At 46.3% G+C, this 17728-nt stretch overlaps 12 non-coding genes across 12 annotated transcripts; all 12 read left to right on the top strand.

Moving 5' to 3' along the window:
* Nucleotides 1–276: 276 nt before the first annotated feature.
* TRNAN-GUU (transfer RNA asparagine (anticodon GUU)) lies at nucleotides 277–350 on the top strand. Its single transcript has one exon. It is a non-coding gene; the product is annotated as a tRNA-Asn (tRNA).
* A 313-nt stretch (nucleotides 351–663) lies between these two features.
* Nucleotides 664–735, top strand: TRNAW-CCA (transfer RNA tryptophan (anticodon CCA)). The gene has a single exon. It is a non-coding gene; the product is annotated as a tRNA-Trp (tRNA).
* Nucleotides 736–2524: 1789 nt separating this feature from the next.
* TRNAN-GUU (transfer RNA asparagine (anticodon GUU)) lies at nucleotides 2525–2598 on the top strand. Its single transcript has one exon. It is a non-coding gene; the product is annotated as a tRNA-Asn (tRNA).
* A 313-nt stretch (nucleotides 2599–2911) lies between these two features.
* TRNAW-CCA (transfer RNA tryptophan (anticodon CCA)) lies at nucleotides 2912–2983 on the top strand. The gene has a single exon. It is a non-coding gene; the product is annotated as a tRNA-Trp (tRNA).
* Nucleotides 2984–4773: 1790 nt separating this feature from the next.
* Nucleotides 4774–4847, top strand: TRNAN-GUU (transfer RNA asparagine (anticodon GUU)). The gene has a single exon. It is a non-coding gene; the product is annotated as a tRNA-Asn (tRNA).
* Nucleotides 4848–5160: 313 nt separating this feature from the next.
* On the top strand, nucleotides 5161–5232 carry TRNAW-CCA (transfer RNA tryptophan (anticodon CCA)). Its single transcript has one exon. It is a non-coding gene; the product is annotated as a tRNA-Trp (tRNA).
* A 1790-nt stretch (nucleotides 5233–7022) lies between these two features.
* TRNAN-GUU (transfer RNA asparagine (anticodon GUU)) lies at nucleotides 7023–7096 on the top strand. The gene has a single exon. It is a non-coding gene; the product is annotated as a tRNA-Asn (tRNA).
* Nucleotides 7097–7409: 313 nt separating this feature from the next.
* TRNAW-CCA (transfer RNA tryptophan (anticodon CCA)) lies at nucleotides 7410–7481 on the top strand. Its single transcript has one exon. It is a non-coding gene; the product is annotated as a tRNA-Trp (tRNA).
* A 1790-nt stretch (nucleotides 7482–9271) lies between these two features.
* On the top strand, nucleotides 9272–9345 carry TRNAN-GUU (transfer RNA asparagine (anticodon GUU)). Its single transcript has one exon. It is a non-coding gene; the product is annotated as a tRNA-Asn (tRNA).
* Nucleotides 9346–11518: 2173 nt separating this feature from the next.
* On the top strand, nucleotides 11519–11592 carry TRNAN-GUU (transfer RNA asparagine (anticodon GUU)). Its single transcript has one exon. It is a non-coding gene; the product is annotated as a tRNA-Asn (tRNA).
* A 2173-nt stretch (nucleotides 11593–13765) lies between these two features.
* Nucleotides 13766–13839, top strand: TRNAN-GUU (transfer RNA asparagine (anticodon GUU)). The gene has a single exon. It is a non-coding gene; the product is annotated as a tRNA-Asn (tRNA).
* A 2175-nt stretch (nucleotides 13840–16014) lies between these two features.
* TRNAN-GUU (transfer RNA asparagine (anticodon GUU)) lies at nucleotides 16015–16088 on the top strand. Its single transcript has one exon. It is a non-coding gene; the product is annotated as a tRNA-Asn (tRNA).
* Nucleotides 16089–17728: the final 1640 nt, after the last annotated feature.

The following is a 17728-nucleotide window of genomic DNA, read 5'->3' as shown; positions in this document are numbered from 1 at the left end:
TCTCTGGGTTCAGCCTACTGTCCCCTTTTAACACAAGTGCGCAACTGTGGCTTTCTCCTCATAGCAAGTTATGCCTACACAGAGGACATTTGGTGCACTGTTGATGGGCTCTGTCCTCTACTAAATCCCCTGTGTTTGTGGATTAGGGGAGGTAGGGAAGTGCTTGATACCCTGATTTGCTGTGGGAATTAGAGCTATTTTAGAAATATTTTCAGGTTGCCTGGGAAGCATAAGCAAACAGCACACCAATCAGGCCCCAGTGTAAGCACTGCATGAGTCTCTGTGGCGCAATCGGTTAGCGCGTTCGGCTGTTAACCGAAAGGTTGGTGGTTCAAGCCCACCCAGGGACGATGCATTTTGGCTCAAAAATTCAGCATGACCAACTACGAACTTCTGTTTACCTCTCGCAGGTCTCGTCTGCTGACGTCCAAAAAATCCAATAAACTGTAAGCAATTCTTCTCGCTTGCTTTAGTTTTTCAAAACTTGCCATTCAATTCATAAACATCAAGACTTCATGGGAAGGGTTTGGCTGCAGCGTGCACTGATGCACAGAAGGAAGCTATCCTTGCCAGTCTACTTAAAGAAGCAATGAGGCTCTGCAGGTGCATGTACGTCTCCTACCTTTATTCTGTCATCAGACACACCAGGTGGACTGCCACTAGGACCTCGTGGCGCAATGGTAGGGCGTCTGACTCCAGATCAGAAGGTTGCGTGTTCAAATCACGTCGGGGGCATATTTGCTTTTCCCACTCTGAAATACAAAATTGCTCTTCAGTATCTCGTTATTTCAACCTGACTGCATCTTTGTGCTCTGGGCCTAGTTGTTCTGGCGTTTCGAATGTAAGCTTTGCAGCAGGGAAGTATCATATTGACAGACACCCATGAAGGACATGGTCAACCTTTAAAGCAGGCCAATCTCTATGTTTTACTGGATGCAGCAGAAGTATTTCCTCTTTACCATCTCTTCAAGTGGGCCTGACTGATGTGCTGTTTTGTGCACGCTACGTGGGCTTTGTAAAGCATACCTCTGCCATTTGCATGGCCTCCTAGCGCTGTCAATATTTTCGTGTAATCGCTGAATGCTGCACTGTCCTGGGAACTCTAGGTGTGACTAAAGGATATATGTTGGGGCCCGAAAGGGGGTCGGCAGTCTAGTGGCAATGGGCATCACTTTGCAGTTTGGGTTTGTGAGTTCAGGTACCGGTCTGGTGTTGGAAACCTGTAAGCGCCCTCCCAATCAACTGTCGGTCCTGGATTGTGAGGATTTCCCCTTATACTGGTCTCAGTAGACACATTTCCATTTTACTTTTTCACTCTCGCATTGCCTATTTCTCTCTCTCTCATAGATACATTATAGACAAGAGAGACATTGTCAGCGAGAGGGCTTCACAGCACCTTCCCCCATTTCCCTAAGTGCATTGCAAGGGGCTCTGGGAGGCGTGCACATTTGTCTGAAACACAAAGATCCACTGGCAATAAAAGGCGTAGGACCCCAGTTCGCATTTCTTAGAATTTGAGGAGGCACTCAGAGTTGTCTGGGGCGTGACTGTACCTTTCATAGGAGATGTGCTAATCCCCAAACCCTCTTCCTTTGTCCCAGTAATCTGTCCTAGGGCCTCTAGCAAGTTGTTTTCTGAAACAAAGCTTACCTGAACATCCTGTAAAATTGGTAACTTTTCAGTAGCAGTACAGTGCAGTATATAGCATTCCTGTTGCGCACAGCATCTAGATCCAAAAATTGCTTACTCTACCCCAGAAATTAGAATTCACCCAGTCAAACAGAGGGATCTATAAAGAGCATGGCAAGTAGTTAACATAAGCTACTTCCCCCAAGTTCTCTTGGTGCACTCTGCTGCTCTCTTTTAACAGAAGAATGCAACTGCAGGTCTTGCTTCTCAGCAAGGTACCTACATATAGAAACCTTGGTGCACTCTTGCTAAATCTGCTGGAATGTGTCTTCTATTGTGCCCAAGGTGGTTGTGTATTTGGGGACTCAGGGAAGCAAGGGAGCAGTCTAATGCACTGCAGTGCTACGAGAGGCATGCCTTTTTCAGAAAAAAGTTCAGATTTTCTGCCAATCAGAAAAAAATAGCAATGCAATCAGGCCAAAGGCAGAACACACATGCCAGTGAGTCTCTGTGGCACAATTGGTTAGCGCGTTCGGCTGTTAACCGAAAAGACGCTGCTGTTTTTGGCACAAAGACACAGAGTGTTCCACTCAGTAAACCTGAGTCATTTCTCCCGTGTTCTCTGGGTTCAGCCTACTGTCCCCTTTTAACACAAGTGCGCAACTGTGGCTTTCTCCTCATAGCAAGTTATGCCTACACAGAGGACATTTGGTGCACTGTTGATGGGCTCTGTCCTCTACTAAATCCCCTGTGTTTGTGGATTAGGGGAGGTAGGGAAGTGCTTGATACCCTGATTTGCTGTGGGAAATAGAGCTATTTTAGAAATATTTTCAGGTTGCCTGGGAAGCATAAGCAAACAGCACACCAATCAGGCCCCTGTGTAAGAACTGCATGAGTCTCTGTGGCGCAATCGGTTAGCGCGTTCGGCTGTTAACCGAAAGGTTGGTGTTTCAAGCCCACCCAGGGACGGTGCATTTTGGCTCAAAAATTCAGCGTGACCAACTATGGACTTCTGTTTACCTCTCGCAGGTCTCGTCTGCTGACGTCCAAAAAATCCAATAAACTGCAAGCAATTCTTCTCGCTTGCTTTAGTTTTTCAAAACTTGCCATTCAATTCATAAACATCAAGACTTCATGGGAAGGGTTTGGCTGCAGCGTGTACTGATGCACAGAAGGAAGCTATCCTAGCCAGTCTACTTAAAGAAGCAATGAGGCTCTGCAGGTGCATGTACGTCTCCTACCTTTATTCTGTCATCAGACACACCAGGTGGACTGCCGCAAGGACCTCGTGGCGCAATGGTAGCGCGTCTGACTCCAGATCAGAAGGTTTCGTGTTCAAATCACGTCGGGGGCATATTTGCTTTTCCCAGTCTGAAATATAAAATTGCTCTTCAGTATCTCGTTATTTCAACCTGACTGCATCTTTGTGCTCTGGGCCTAGTTGTTCTGGCGTTTCGAATGTAAGCTTTGCAGCAGGGAAGTATCATATTGACAGACACCCATGAAGGACATGGTCAACCTTTAAAGCAGGCCAATCTCTATGTTTTACTGGATGCAGCAGAAGTATTTCCTCTTTACCATCTCTTCAAGTGGGCATGACTGATGTGCTGTTTTGTGCACGCTACGTGGGCTTTGTAAAGCATACCTCTGCCATTTGCATGGCCTCCTAGCGCTGTCAATATTTTCGTGTAATCGCTGAATGCTGCAGTGTCCTGGGAACTCTAGGTGTGACTAAAGGATATATGTTGGGGCCCCGAAAGGGGGTCGGCAGTCTAGTGGCAATGCCCATCACTTTGCAGTTTGGGTTTGTGAGTTCAGGTACCGGTCTGGTGTCGGAAACCTGTAAGCGCCCTCCCAATCAACTGTCGGTCCTGGATTGTGAGGATTTCCCCTTATACTGGTCTCAGTAGACACATTTCCATTTTACTTTTTCACTCTCGCATTGCCTATTTCTCTCTCTCTCATAGATACATTATAGACAAGAGAGACATTGTCAGCGAGAGGGCTTCACAGCACCTTCCCCCATTTCCCTAAGTGCATTGCAAGGGGCTCTGGGAGGCGTGCACATTTGTCTGAAACACAAAGATCCACTGGCAATAAAAGGCGTAGGACCCCAGTTCGCATTTCTTAGAATTTGAGGAGGCACTCAGAGTTGTCTCGGGCGTGACTGTACCTTTCATAGGAGATGTGCTAATCCCCAAACCCTCTTCCTTTGTCCCAGTAATCTGTCCTAGGGCCTCTAGCAAGTTGTTTTCTGAAACAAAGCTTACCTGAACATCCTGTAAAATTGGTAACTTTTCAGTAGCAGTACAGTGCAGTATATAGCATTCCTGTTGCGCACAGCATCTAGATCCAAAAATTGCTTACTCTACCCCAGAAATTAGAATTCACCCAGTCAAACAGAGGGATCTATAAAGATCATGGCAAGTAGTTAACATAAGCTACTTCCCCCAAGTTCTCTTGGTGCACTCTGCTGCCCTCTTTTAACAGAAGAATGCAACTGCAGGTCTTGCTTCTCAGCAAGGTACCTACATATAGAAACCTTGGTGCACTCTTGCTAAATCTGCTGGAATGTGTCTTCTATTGTGCCCAAGGTGGTTGTGTATTTGGGGACTCAGGGAAGCAAGGGAGCAGTCTAATGCACTGCAGTGCTAAGAGAGGCATGCCTTTTTCAGAAAAAAGTTCAGGTTTTCTGCCAATCAGAAAAAAATAGCAATGCAATCAGGCCAAAGGCAGAGCACACATGCCAGTGAGTCTCTGTGGCACAATTGGTTAGCGCGTTCGGCTGTTAACCGAAAAGACGCTGCTGTTTTTGGCACAAAGACACAGAGTGTTCCACTCAGTAAACCTGAGTCATTTCTCCCGTGTTCTCTGGGTTCAGCCTACTGTCCCCTTTTAACACAAGTGCGCAACTGTGGCTTTCTCCTCATAGCAAGTTATGCCTACACAGAGGACATTTGGTGCACTGTTGATGGGCTCTGTCCTCTACTAAATCCCCTGTGTTTGTGGATTAGGGGAGGTAGGGAAGTGCTTGATACCCTGATTTGCTGTGGGAATTAGAGCTATTTTAGAAATATTTTCAGGTTGCCTGGGAAGCATAAGCAAACAGCACACCAATCAGGCCCCAGTGTAAGCACTGCATGAGTCTCTGTGGCGCAATCGGTTAGCGCGTTCGGCTGTTAACCGAAAGGTTGGTGGTTCAAGCCCACCCAGGGACGATGCATTTTGGCTCAAAAATTCAGCATGACCAACTACGAACTTCTGTTTACCTCTCGCAGGTCTCGTCTGCTGACGTCCAAAAAATCCAATAAACTGTAAGCAATTCTTCTCGCTTGCTTTAGTTTTTCAAAACTTGCCATTCAATTCATAAACATCAAGACTTCATGGGAAGGGTTTGGCTGCAGCGTGCACTGATGCACAGAAGGAAGCTATCCTTGCCAGTCTACTTAAAGAAGCAATGAGGCTCTGCAGGTGCATGTACGTCTCCTACCTTTATTCTGTCATCAGACACACCAGGTGGACTGCCACTAGGACCTCGTGGCGCAATGGTAGGGCGTCTGACTCCAGATCAGAAGGTTGCGTGTTCAAATCACGTCGGGGGCATATTTGCTTTTCCCACTCTGAAATACAAAATTGCTCTTCAGTATCTCGTTATTTCAACCTGACTGCATCTTTGTGCTCTGGGCCTAGTTGTTCTGGCGTTTCGAATGTAAGCTTTGCAGCAGGGAAGTATCATATTGACAGACACCCATGAAGGACATGGTCAACCTTTAAAGCAGGCAAATCTCTATGTTTTACTGGATGCAGCAGAAGTATTTCCTCTTTACCATCTCTTCAAGTGGGCCTGACTGATGTGCTGTTTTGTGCACGCTACGTGGGCTTTGTAAAGCATACCTCTGCCATTTGCATGGCCTCCTAGCGCTGTCAATATTTTCGTGTAATCGCTGAATGCTGCACTGTCCTGGGAACTCTAGGTGTGACTAAAGGATATATGTTGGGGCCCCGAAAGGGGGTCGGCAGTCTAGTGGCAATGGGCATCACTTTGCAGTTTGGGTTTGTGAGTTCAGGTACCGGTCTGGTGTTGGAAACCTGTAAGCGCCCTCCCAATCAACTGTCGGTCCTGGATTGTGAGGATTTCCCCTTATACTGGTCTCAGTAGACACATTTCCATTTTACTTTTTCACTCTCGCATTGCCTATTTCTCTCTCTCTCATAGATACATTATAGACAAGAGAGACATTGTCAGCGAGAGGGCTTCACAGCACCTTCCCCCATTTCCCTAAGTGCATTGCAAGGGGCTCTGGGAGGCGTGCACATTTGTCTGAAACACAAAGATCCACTGGCAATAAAAGGCGTAGGACCCCAGTTCGCATTTCTTAGAATTTGAGGAGGCACTCAGAGTTGTCTGGGGCGTGACTGTACCTTTCATAGGAGATGTGCTAATCCCCAAACCCTCTTCCTTTGTCCCAGTAATCTGTCCTAGGGCCTCTAGCAAGTTGTTTTCTGAAACAAAGCTTACCTGAACATCCTGTAAAATTGGTAACTTTTCAGTAGCAGTACAGTGCAGTATATAGCATTCCTGTTGCGCACAGCATCTAGATCCAAAAATTGCTTACTCTACCCCAGAAATTAGAATTCACCCAGTCAAACAGAGGGATCTATAAAGAGCATGGCAAGTAGTTAACATAAGCTACTTCCCCCAAGTTCTCTTGGTGCACTCTGCTGCTCTCTTTTAACAGAAGAATGCAACTGCAGGTCTTGCTTCTCAGCAAGGTACCTACATATAGAAACCTTGGTGCACTCTTGCTAAATCTGCTGGAATGTGTCTTCTATTGTGCCCAAGGTGGTTGTGTATTTGGGGACTCAGGGAAGCAAGGGAGCAGTCTAATGCACTGCAGTGCTACGAGAGGCATGCCTTTTTCAGAAAAAAGTTCAGATTTTCTGCCAATCAGAAAAAAATAGCAATGCAATCAGGCCAAAGGCAGAACACACATGCCAGTGAGTCTCTGTGGCACAATTGGTTAGCGCGTTCGGCTGTTAACCGAAAAGACGCTGCTGTTTTTGGCACAAAGACACAGAGTGTTCCACTCAGTAAACCTGAGTCATTTCTCCCGTGTTCTCTGGGTTCAGCCTACTGTCCCCTTTTAACACAAGTGCGCAACTGTGGCTTTCTCCTCATAGCAAGTTATGCCTACACAGAGGACATTTGGTGCACTGTTGATGGGCTCTGTCCTCTACTAAATCCCCTGTGTTTGTGGATTAGGGGAGGTAGGGAAGTGCTTGATACCCTGATTTGCTGTGGGAAATAGAGCTATTTTAGAAATATTTTCAGGTTGCCTGGGAAGCATAAGCAAACAGCACACCAATCAGGCCCCTGTGTAAGAACTGCATGAGTCTCTGTGGCGCAATCGGTTAGCGCGTTCGGCTGTTAACCGAAAGGTTGGTGTTTCAAGCCCACCCAGGGACGGTGCATTTTGGCTCAAAAATTCAGCGTGACCAACTATGGACTTCTGTTTACCTCTCGCAGGTCTCGTCTGCTGACGTCCAAAAAATCCAATAAACTGCAAGCAATTCTTCTCGCTTGCTTTAGTTTTTCAAAACTTGCCATTCAATTCATAAACATCAAGACTTCGTGGGAAGGGTTTGGCTGCAGCGTGTACTGATGCACAGAAGGAAGCTATCCTAGCCAGTCTACTTAAAGAAGCAATGAGGCTCTGCAGGTGCATGTACGTCTCCTACCTTTATTCTGTCATCAGACACACCAGGTGGACTGCCGCAAGGACCTCGTGGCGCAATGGTAGCGCGTCTGACTCCAGATCAGAAGGTTTCGTGTTCAAATCACGTCGGGGGCATATTTGCTTTTCCCAGTCTGAAATATAAAATTGCTCTTCAGTATCTCGTTATTTCAACCTGACTGCATCTTTGTGCTCTGGGCCTAGTTGTTCTGGCGTTTCGAATGTAAGCTTTGCAGCAGGGAAGTATCATATTGACAGACACCCATGAAGGACATGGTCAACCTTTAAAGCAGGCCAATCTCTATGTTTTACTGGATGCAGCAGAAGTATTTCCTCTTTACCATCTCTTCAAGTGGGCATGACTGATGTGCTGTTTTGTGCACGCTACGTGGGCTTTGTAAAGCATACCTCTGCCATTTGCATGGCCTCCTAGCGCTGTCAATATTTTCGTGTAATCGCTGAATGCTGCAGTGTCCTGGGAACTCTAGGTGTGACTAAAGGATATATGTTGGGGCCCCGAAAGGGGGTCGGCAGTCTAGTGGCAATGCCCATCACTTTGCAGTTTGGGTTTGTGAGTTCAGGTACCGGTCTGGTGTCGGAAACCTGTAAGCGCCCTCCCAATCAACTGTCGGTCCTGGATTGTGAGGATTTCCCCTTATACTGGTCTCAGTAGACACATTTCCATTTTACTTTTTCACTCTCGCATTGCCTATTTCTCTCTCTCTCATAGTTACATTATAGACAAGAGAGACATTGTCAGCGAGAGGGCTTCACAGCACCTTCCCCCATTTCCCTAAGTGCATTGCATGGGGCTCTGGGAGGCGTGCACATTTGTCTGAAACACAAAGATCCCCTAGCAATAAAAGGCGTAGGACCCCAGTTCGCATTTCTTAGAATTTGAGGAGGCACTCAGAGTTGTCTCGGGCATGACTGTACCTTTCATAGGAGATGTGCTAATCCCCAAACCCTCTTCCTTTGTCCCAGTAATCTGTCCTAGGGCCTCTAGCAAGTTGTTTTCTGAAACAAAGCTTACCTGAACATCCTGTAAAATTGGTAACTTTTCAGTAGCAGTACAGTGCAGTATATAGCATTCCTGTTGCGCACAGCATCTAGATCCAAAAATTGCTTACTCTACCCCAGAAATTAGAATTCACCCAGTCAAACAGAGGGATCTATAAAGAGCATGGCAAGTAGTTAACATAAGCTACTTCCCCCAAGTTCTCTTGGTGCACTCTGCTGCCCTCTTTTAACAGAAGAATGCAACTGCAGGTCTTGCTTCTCAGCAAGGTACCTACATATAGAAACCTTGGTGCACTCTTGCTAAATCTGCTGGAATGTGTCTTCTATTGTGCCCAAGGTGGTTGTGTATTTGGGGACTCAGGGAAGCAAGGGAGCAGTCTAATGCACTGCAGTGCTACGAGAGGCATGCCTTTTTCAGAAAAAAGTTCAGGTTTTCTGCCAATCAGAAAAAAATAGCAATGCAATCAGGCCAAAGGCAGAACACACATGCCAGTGAGTCTCTGTGGCACAATTGGTTAGCGCGTTCGGCTGTTAACCGAAAAGACGCTGCTGTTTTTGGCACAAAGACACAGAGTGTTCCACTCAGTAAACCTGAGTCATTTCTCCCGTGTTCTCTTGGTTCAGCCTACTGTCCCCTTTTAACACAAGTGCGCAACTGTGGCTTTCTCCTCATAGCAAGTTATGCCTACACAGAGGACATTTGGTGCACTGTTGATGGGCTCTATCCTCTACTAAATCCCCTGTGTTTGTGGATTAGGGGAGGTAGGGAAGTGCTTGATACCCTGATTTGCTGTGGGAAATAGAGCTATTTTAGAAATATTTTCAGGTTGCCTGGGAAGCATAAGCAAACAGCACACCAATCAGGCCCCAGTGTAAGCACTGCATGAGTCTCTGTGGCGCAATCGGTTAGCGCGTTCGGCTGTTAACCGAAAGGTTGGTGGTTCAAGCCCACCCAGGGACGATGCATTTTGGCTCAAAAATTCAGCATGACCAACTATGAACTTCTGTTTACCTCTCGCAGGTCTCGTCTGCTGACGTCCAAAAAATCCAATAAACTGTAAGCAATTCTTCTCGCTTGCTTTAGTTTTTCAAAACTTGCCATTCAATTCATAAACATCAAGACTTCATGGGAAGGGTTTGGCTGCAGCGTGCACTGATGCACAGAAGGAAGCTATCCTTGCCAGTCTACTTAAAGAAGCAATGAGGCTCTGCAGGTGCATGTACGTCTCCTACCTTTATTCTGTCATCAGACACACCAGGTGGATTGCCACAAGGACCTCGTGGCGCAATGGTAGCGCGTCTGACTCAAGATCAGAAGGTTTCGTGTTCAAATCACGTCGGGGGCATATTTCCTTTTCCCACTCTGAAATATAAAATTGCTCTTCAGTATCTCGTTATTTCAACCTGACTGCATCTTTGTGCTCTGGGCCTAGTTGTTCTGGCGTTTCGAATGTAAACTTTGCAGCAGGGAAGTATCATATTGACAGACACCCATGAAGGACATGGTCAACCTTTAAAGCAGGCCAATCTCTATGTTTTACTGGATGCAGCAGAAGTATTTCCTCTTTACCATCTCTTCAAGTGGGCCTGACTGATGTGCTGTTTTGTGCACGCTACGTGGGCTTTGTAAAGCATACCTCTGCCATTTGCATGGCCTCCTAGCGCTGTCAATATTTTCGTGTAATCGCTGAATGCTGCACTGTCCTGGGAACTCTAGGTGTGACTAAAGGATATATGCTGGGGCCCCGAAAGGGGGTCGGCAGTCTAGTGGCAATGCCCATCACTTTGTAGTTTGGGTTTGTGAGTTCAGGTACCGGTCTGGTGTCAGAAACCTGTAAGCGCCCTCCCAATCAACTGTCGGTCCTGGATTGTGAGGATTTCCCCTTATACTGGTCTCAGTAGACACATTTCCATTTTACTTTTTCACTCTCGCATTGCCTATTTCTCTCTCTCTCATAGATACATTATAGACAAGAGAGACATTGTCAGCGAGAGGGTTGCACAGCACCTTCCCCCATTTCCCTAAGTGCATTGCATGGGGCTCTGGGAGGCGTGCACATTTGTCTGAAACACAAAGATCCACTGGCAATAAAAGGCGTAGGACCCCAGTTCGCATTTCTTAGAATTTGAGGATGCACTCAGAGTTGTCTCGGGCGTGACTGTACCTTTCATAGGAGATGTGCTAATCCCCAAACCCTCTTCCTTTGTCCCAGTAATCTGTCCTAGGGCCTCTAGCAAGTTGTTTTCTGAAACAAAGCTTACCTGAACATCCTGTAAAATTGGTAACTTTTCAGTAGCAGTACAGTGCAGTATATAGCATTCCTGTTGCGCACAGCATCTAGATCCAAAAATTGCTTACTCTACCCTAGAAATTAGAATTCACCCAGTCAAACAGAGGGATCTATAAAGATCATGGCAAGTAGTTAACATAAGCTACTTCCCCCAAGTTCTCTTGGTGCACTCTGCTGCCCTCTTTTAACAGAAGAATGCAACTGCAGGTCTTGCTTCTCAGCAAGGTACCTACATATAGAAACCTTGGTTCACTCTTGCTAAATCTGCTGGAATGTGTCTTCTATTGTGCCCAAGGTGGTTGTGTATTTGGGGACTCAGGGAAGCAAGGGAGCAGTCTAATGCACTGCAGTGCTAAGAGAGGCATGCCTTTTTCAGAAAAAAGTTCAGGTTTTCTGCCAATCAGAAAAAAATAGCAATGCAATCAGGCCAAAGGCAGAACACACATGCCAGTGAACCTGTGGCACAATTGGTTAGCGCGTTTGGCTGTTAACCGAAAAAACGCTGCTGTTTTTGGCACAAAGACACAGAGTGTTCCACTCAGTAAACCTGAGTCATTTCTCCCGTGTTCTCTGGGTTCAGCCTACTGTCCCCTTTTAACACAAGTGCGCAACTGTGGCTTTCTCCTCATAGCAAGTTATGCCTATACAGAGGACATTTGGTGCACTGTTGATGGGCTCTGTCCTCTACTAAATCCCCTGTGTTTGTGGATTAGGTGAGGTAGGGAAGTGCTTGATACCCTGATTTGCTGTGGGAAAAAGAGCTATTTTAGAAATATTTTCAGGTTGCCTGGGAAGCATAAGCAAACAGCACACCAATCAGGCCCCTGTGTAAGAACTGCATGAGTCTCTGTGGCGCAATCGGTTAGCGCATTCGGCTGTTAACCGAAAGGTTGGTGGTTCAAGCCCACCCAGGGACGATGCATTTTGGCTCAAAAATTCAGCATGACCAACTATGAACTTCTGTTTACCTCTCGCAGGTCTCGTCTGCTGACGTCCAAAAAATCCAATAAACTGCAAGCAATTCTTCTCGCTTGCTTTAGTTTTTCAAAACTTGCCATTCAATTCATAAACATCAAGACTTCATGGGAAGGGTTTGGCTGCAGCGTGTACTGATGCACAGAAGGAAGCTATCCTAGCCAGTCTACTTAAAGAAGCAATGAGGCTCTGCAGGTGCATGTACGTCTCCTACCTTTATTCTGTCATCAGACACACCAGGTGGACTGCCACTAGGACCTCGTGGCGCAATGGTAGCACGTCTGACTCTAGATCAGAAGGTTGTGTGTTCAAATCACGTCGGGGTCATATTTGCTTTTCCCACTCTGAAATACAAAATTGCTCTTCAGTATCTCGTTATTTCAACCTGACTGCATCTTTGTGCTCTGGGCCTAGTTGTTCTGGCGTTTCGAATGTAAGCTTTGCAGCAGGGAAGTATCATATTGACAGACACCCATGAAGGACATGGTCAACCTTTAAAGCAGGCCAATCTCTATGTTTTACTGAATGCAGCAGAAGTATTTCCTCTTTACCATCTCTTCAAGTGGGCCTGACTGATGTGCTGTTTTGTGCACGCTTCGTGGGCTTTGTAAAGCATACCTCTGCCATTTGCATGGCCTCCTAGCGCTATCAATATTTTCGTGTAATCGCTGAATGCTGCACTGTCCTGGGAACTCTAGGTGTGACTAAAGGATATATGTTGGGGCCCCGAAAGGGGTTCGGCAGTCTAGTGGCAATGGGCATCACTTTGCAGTTTGGGTTTGTGAGTTCAGGTACCAGTCTGGTGTCGGAAACCTGTAAGCGCCCTCCCAATCAACTGTCGGTCCAGGATTGTGAGGATTTCCCCTTATACTGGTCTCAGTAGACACATTTCCATTTTACTTTTTCACTCTCGCATTGCCTATTTCTCTCTCTCTCATAGATACATTATAGACAAGAGAGACATTGTCAGCGAGAGGGTTGCACAGCACCTTCCCCCATTTCCCTAAGTGCATTGCATGGGGCTCTGGGAGGCGTGCACATTTGTCTGAAACACAAAGATCCACTGGCAATAAAAGGCGTAGGACCCCAGTTCGCATTTCTTAGAATTTGAGGATGCACTCAGAGTTGTCTCGGGCGTGACTGTACCTTTCATAGGAGATGTGCTAATCCCCAAACCCTCTTCCTTTGTCCCAGTAATCTGTCCTAGGGCCTCTAGCAAGTTGTTTTCTGAAACAAAGCTTACCTGAACATCCTGTAAAATTGGTAACTTTTCAGTAGCAGTACAGTGCAGTATATAGCATTCCTGTTGCGCACAGCATCTAGATCCAAAAATTGCTTACTCTACCCTAGAAATTAGAATTCACCCAGTCAAACAGAGGGATCTATAAAGATCATGGCAAGTAGTTAACATAAGCTACTTCCCTCAAGTTCTCTTGGTGCACTCTGCTGCCCTCTTTTAACAGAAGAATGCAACTGCAGGTCTTGCTTCTCAGCAAGGTACCTACATATAGAAACCTTGGTGCACTCTTGCTAAATCTGCTGGAATGTGTCTTCTATTGTGCCCAAGGTGGTTGTGTATTTGGGGACTCAGGGAAGCAAGGGAGCAGTCTAATGCACTGCAGTGCTAAGAGAGGCATGCCTTTTTCAGAAAAAAGTTCAGGTTTTCTGCCAATCAGAAAAAAATAGCAATGCAATCAGGCCAAAGGCAGAACACACATGCCAGTGAACCTGTGGCACAATTGGTTAGCGCGTTCGGCTGTTAACCGAAAAGACGCTGCTGTTTTTGGCACAAAGACACAGAGTGTTCCACTCAGTAAACCTGAGTCATTTCTCCCGTGTTCTCTGGGTTCAGCCTACTGTCCCCTTTTAACACAAGTGCGCAACTGTGGCTTTCTCCTCATAGCAAGTTATGCCTACACAGAGGACATTTGGTGCACTGTTGATGGGCTCTGTCCTCTACTAAATCCCCTGTGTTTGTGGATTAGGGGAGGTAGGGAAGTGCTTGGTACCCTGATTTGCTGTGGGAAATAGAGCTATTTTAGAAATATTTTCAGGTTGCCTGGGAAGCATAAGCAAACAGCACACCAATCAGGCCCCAGTGTAAGCACTCCATGAGTCTCTGTGGCGCAATCGGTTAGCGCGTTCGGCTGTTAACCAAAAGGTTGGTGGTTCAAGCCCACCCAGGGACGATGCATTTTGGCTCAAAAATTCAGCATGACCAACTATGAACTTCTGTTTACCTCTCGCAGGTCTCGTCTGCTGACGTCCAAAAAATCCAATAAACTGCAAGCAATTCTTCTCGCTTGCTTTAGTTTTTCAAAACTTGCCATTCAATTCATAAACATCAAGACTTCATGGGAAGGGTTTGGCTGCAGCGTGTACTGATGCACAGAAGGAAGCTATCCTAGCCAGTCTACTTAAAGAAGCAATGAGGCTCTGCAGGTCCATGTACGTCTCCTACCTTTATTCTGTCATCAGACACACCAGGTGGACTGCCACTAGGACCTCGTGGCGCAATGGTAGCACGTCTGACTCTAGATCAGAAGGTTGCGTGTTCAAATCACGTCGGGGTCATATTTGCTTTTCCCACTCTGAAATATAAAATTGCTCTTCAGTATCTCGTTATTTCAACCTGACTGCATCTTTGTGCTCTGGGCCTAGTTGTTCTAGCGTTTCGAATGTAAGCTTTGCAGCAGGGAAGTATCATATTGACAGACACCCATGAAGGACATGGTCAACCTTTAAAGCAGGCCAATCTCTATGTTTTACTGGATGCAGCAGAAGTATTTCCTCTTTACCATCTCTTCAAGTGGGCCTGACTGATGTGCTGTTTTGTGCACGCTACGTGGGCTTTGTAAAGCATACCTCTGCCATTTGCATGGCCTCCTAGCGCTGTCAATATTTTCGTGTAATCGCTGAATGCTGCACTGTCCTGGGAACTCTAGGTGTGACTAAAGGATATATGTTGGGGCCCCGAAAGGGGGTCGGCAGTCTAGTGGCAATGCCCATCACTTTGCAGTTTGGGTTTGTGAGTTCAGGTACCGGTCTGGTGTCGGAAACCTGTAAGCGCCCTCCCAATCAACTGTCGGTCCTGGATTGTGAGGATTTCCCCTTATACTGGTCTCAGTAGACACATTTCCATTTTACTTTTTCACTCTCGCATTGCCTATTTCTCTCTCTCTCATAGTTACATTATAGACAAGAGAGACATTGTCAGCGAGAGGGCTTCACAGCACCTTCCCCCCTTTCCCTAAGTGCATTGCAAAGGGCTCTGGGAGGCGTGCACATTTGTCTGAAACACAAAGATCCACTGGCAATAAAAAGCGTAGGTCCCTAGTTTGCATTTCTTAAAATTTGAAGTGACACTCAGAGTTGTCTCGGGCGTGACTGTACCTTTCATAGGAGATGTGCTAATCCCCAAACCCTCTTCCTTTGTCCCAGTAATCTGTCTTAGTGCCTCTAGCAAGTTGTTTTCTGAAACAAAGCTTACCTGAACATCCTGTAAAATTGGTAACTTTTCAGTAGCAGTACAGTGCAGTATATAGCATTCCTGTTGCGCACAGCATCTAGATCCAAAAATTGCTTACTCTACCCCAGAAATTAGAATTCACCCAGTCAAACAGAGGGATCTATAAAGAGCATGGCAAGTAGTTAACATAAGCTACTTCCCCCAAGTTCTCTTGGTGCACTCTGCTGCCCTCTTTTAACAGAAGAATGCAACTGCAGGTCTTGCTTCTCAGCAAGGTACCTACATATAGAATCCTTGGTGCACTCTTGCTGAAACTGCTGGAATGTGTCTTCTATTGTGCCCAAGGTGGTTGTGTATTTGGGGACTCAGGGAAGCAAGGGAGCAGTCTAATGCACTGCAGTGCTAAGAAAGGCATGCCTTTTTCAGAAAAAAGTTCAGGTTTTCTGCCAATCAGAAAAAAATAGCAATGCAATCAGGCCAAAGGCAGAACACACATGCCAGTGAGTCTCTGTGGCACAATTGGTTAGCGCGTTCGGCTGTTAACCGAAAAGACGCTGCTGTTTTTGGCACAAAGACACAGAGTGTTCCACTCAGTAAACCTGAGTCATTTCTCCCGTGTTCTCTGGGTTCAGCCTACTGTCCCCTTTTAACACAAGTGCGCAACTGTGGCTTTCTCCTCATAGCAAGTTATGCCTACACAGAGGACATTTGGTGCACTGTTGATGGGCTCTGTCCTCTACTAAATCCCCTGTGTTTGTGGATTAGGGGAGGTAGGGAAGTGCTTGATACCCTGATTTGCTGTGGGAAATAGAGCTATTTTAGAAATATTTTCAGGTTGCCTGGGAAGCATAAGCAAACAGCACACCAATCAGGCCCCAGTGTAAGCACTGCATGAGTCTCTGTGGCGCAATCGGTTAGCGCGTTCGGCTGTTAACCGAAAGGTTGGTGGTTCAAGCCCACCCAGGGACGGTGCATTTTGGCTAAAAAATTCAGCATGACCAACTATGAACTTCTGTTTACCTCTCGCAGGTCTCGTCTGCTGACGTCCAAAAAATCCAATAAACTGTAAGCAATTCTTCTCGCTTGCTTTAGTTTTTCAAAACTTGCCATTCAATTCATAAACATCAAGACTTCATGGGAAGGGTTTGGCTGCAGCGTGTACTGATGCACAGAAGGAAGCTATCCTAGCCAGTCTACCTAAAGAAGCAATGAGGCTCTGCAGGTGCATGTACGTCTCCTACCTTTATTCTGTCATCAGGACCTCGTGGCGCAATGGTAGCGCATCTGAAACCAGATCAGAAGGTTGTGTGTTCAAATCACGTCGGGGTCATACTTCCTTTTCCCACTCTGAAATACAAAATTGCTCTTCAGTATCTCGTTATTTCAACCTGACTGCATCTTTGTGCTCTGGGCCTAGTTGTTCTGGCGTTTCGAATGTAAGCTTTGCAGCAGGGAAGTATCATATTTGCAGACACCCATGAAGGACATGGTCAACCTTTAAAGCAGGCCAATCTCTACGTTCTACTGGATGCAGCAGAAGTATTTCCTCTTTACCATCTCTTCAAGTGGGCCTGACTGATGTGCTGTTTTGTGCACGCTACGTGGGCTTTGTAAAGCATACCTCTGCCATTTGCATGGCCTCCTAGCGCTGTCAATATTTTCGTGTAATCGCTGAATGCTGCACTGTCCTGGGAACTCTAGGTGTGACTAAAGGATATATGTTGGGGCCCCGAAAGGGGGTCGGCAGTCTAGTGGCAATGGGCATCACTTTGCAGTTTGGGTTTGTGAGTTCAGGTACCGGTCTGGTGTCGGAAACCTGTAAGCGCCCTCCCAATCAACTGTCGGTCCTGGATTGTGAGGATTTCCCCTTATACTGGTCTCAGTAGACACATTTCCATTTTACATTTTCACTCTCGCATTGCCTATTTCTCTCTCTCTCATAGTTACATTATAGACAAGAGAGACATTGTCAGCGAGAGGGTTGCACAGCACCTTCCCCCATTTCCCTAAGTGCATTGCAAGGGGCTCTGGGAGGCGTGCACATTTGTCTGAAACACAAAGATCCACTGGCAATAAAAAGCGCAGGACCCTAGTTCGCATTTCTTAGAATTTGAGGTGGCACTCAGAGTTGTCTCGGGCGTGACTGTACATTTCATAGGAGATGTGCTAATCCCCAAACCCTCTTCCTTTGTCCCAGTAATCTGTTTTAGGGCCTCTAGCAAGTTGTTTTCTGAAACAAAGCTTACCTGAACATCCTGTAAAATTGGTAACTTTTCAGTAGCAGTACTGTGCAGTATATAGCATTCCTGTTGCGCACAGCATCTAGATCCAAAAATTGCTTACTCTACCCCAGAAATTAGAATTCACCCAGTCAAACAGAGGGATCTATAAAGAGCATGGCAAGTAGTTAACATAAGCTACTTCCCCCAAGTTCTCTTGGTGCACTCTGCTGCCCTCTTTTAACAGAAGAATGCAACTGCAGGTCTTGCTTCTCAGCAAGGTACCTACATATAGAATCCTTGGTGCACTCTTGCTAAATCTGCTGGAATGTGTCTTCTATTGTGCCCAAGGTGGTTGTGTATTTGGGGACTCAGGGAAGCAAGGGAGCA

The sequence above is a fragment of the Ambystoma mexicanum genome, chromosome 11 (genome assembly GCF_040938575.1).
Source record: "Ambystoma mexicanum isolate Mex_15411 chromosome 11, UKY_AmexF1_1, whole genome shotgun sequence".
Classification (NCBI taxonomy): Eukaryota; Metazoa; Chordata; class Amphibia; order Caudata; family Ambystomatidae; genus Ambystoma; species Ambystoma mexicanum.
This window is presented reverse-complemented; position numbering and strand designations above follow the sequence as displayed.